Source organism: Elephantulus edwardii, unplaced genomic scaffold (assembly GCF_000299155.1).
Source record: "Elephantulus edwardii isolate Elephantulus edwardi_28Jun2011 unplaced genomic scaffold, EleEdw1.0 scaffold00002, whole genome shotgun sequence".
Classification (NCBI taxonomy): Eukaryota; Metazoa; Chordata; class Mammalia; order Macroscelidea; family Macroscelididae; genus Elephantulus; species Elephantulus edwardii.
Window position 1 is genome coordinate 16,624,341 of NW_006399752.1, and position 1,768 is coordinate 16,626,108.

Genomic DNA, 1,768 nt, shown 5'->3' on the forward strand with positions numbered 1-1,768 from the left:
TTTAAATTTATCTATCATAATTAAATAGTTGCATTGCTAAATAAATTACCTCAAATAATTCATTCTGAAAGCTTAATTTTAAAGTTGAGCTTTCTAGACTATGAGAGGTATGGTACCATTGAAGCAATGCTTAATGGAGTGGTTGATGGTTTTCAAAATTATACTGAAGTGTAAGTCCACACAAAAGATATTTTTGTGCTAACAAGGAGTTCTCTAGTTATTTCCTTTACCCTTCTTCTTTAAAATGTGGGACTTTGTTTACCTAGGAACACATTGCTTTGTCTCCATAATTTTGTAAAACTTTTTTGGGTTGATGATTCAACTCAATATTATTTAAATAGTTTTCTTTTTTCCTCCCTTCCATTTTTATGGTATCTCAGAATGCTCAGTTTAAGGTAAGTTGGTAATGTAGTCATAGAGTTCACTTACATTACTTAAGTCTAGAAGAACAAAGTCTATATCATTATCTCAGCAGATGCAAAACCAGCATTCAATAAAATTCAGCATCGATTTAGAATGAAAATTAGTGAACCCTAACTAAAGTGAAGAGGAAACACTTGATGCAGAATATTAAAAACTACAGTCTTTACTATGGACAACATCACAACATCAAGAAAACAAAAACAATCACCACTGGCCCAATAAACTACATCATGATATATAGGTAAAAGATTGCAGTTGTCAATGGTTTAATTTTACTTGAATCTACAATCAACATCAATAGTAAAAGCAGTTAAGAAATCAAAGGATAAGTTGAATTCGAGAAATCTGTGTCAAGGATCTCTCCATAGTACTAAAGAGCAAAGATGTCAGTTTAAAGACTAAAGTGCATCTGATTCAAGCCATGATCTTTCAACTACTTCCTATGCATCTGAAAGTTGGACAATGAATAAGGATGGCAAAAGAAAAATACATGTCTTTTAGTTGTGGTGTTGGAAAAGAGTACTGAATATCCCACTGACTGCCAAAAGAACAAAGAAGTCTCTCACAGAGGAAATGCAACCAGGATGCTCTGTGGAGGGAAGGACAGTACCACTCTGTTTACATACCTTGTGCATGATGTATATTCTATATAGATTACATCAAGCCCTGGCTTAAAATATTAAGGTTGCTTGGTAAGTGTATTGGTTAGAGGGTTGAATTGTGCCATCAATTTCAGCACCGGAAAATCCTTGGTAAAAGACCAAAGATGGTATGTTAATAGGCTGAAACATGGATATAGAGGGTTGAGTTATAACTCCAAAGTTATCAGTGCACTTAAAATATGAGTTGTGAACATCCATTATAGGTTGTATGAGTAAGATACGAAATAATTAGGATGTTGTGTGAGTGTCATGTTGAAACTGTATGGTAGCCAGCTTCTGGCAGTCTGTACTGTTGCTGTCACTGGTGTGATAGCTGCTTTTGGAACTTTGCAGGAGAAGTTGCATGAATTGCTGGTGCAGCTTACCGAGTAGTGGCTAAAGCAGGACAAGAAGTGAGAGGGAGTGAATGAGCATACCTGCCCTGAATACTGTTTCACCGGTGTGAGCTGCAGGAGAAACCTGAAGCCTTCACTGGCTGATCTGTTCATTACTCAAAGTCCCAGAGCCCATGCCCAGAACCAAGTCCCCTGTTACACCTACCTGTCTCCCACTCATTGACGAGTGCAAGGTTCAGGGTTTGAGGTCTAGAATGATTATCCAAAATAACCACTGCCTTCCAGTCAATGCTAACTCTGTTAATCTTTAAAAGAGCAGACAGCTCATCTTTCTCCCACAAAACAGCC

General features: G+C 36.9%; 1 pseudogene; it reads left to right on the forward strand.

Moving 5' to 3' along the window:
- LOC102855664 overlaps positions 1-1,768 on the forward strand; it is a 29,965-nt pseudogene that overhangs the window by 1,321 nt on the left and 26,876 nt on the right.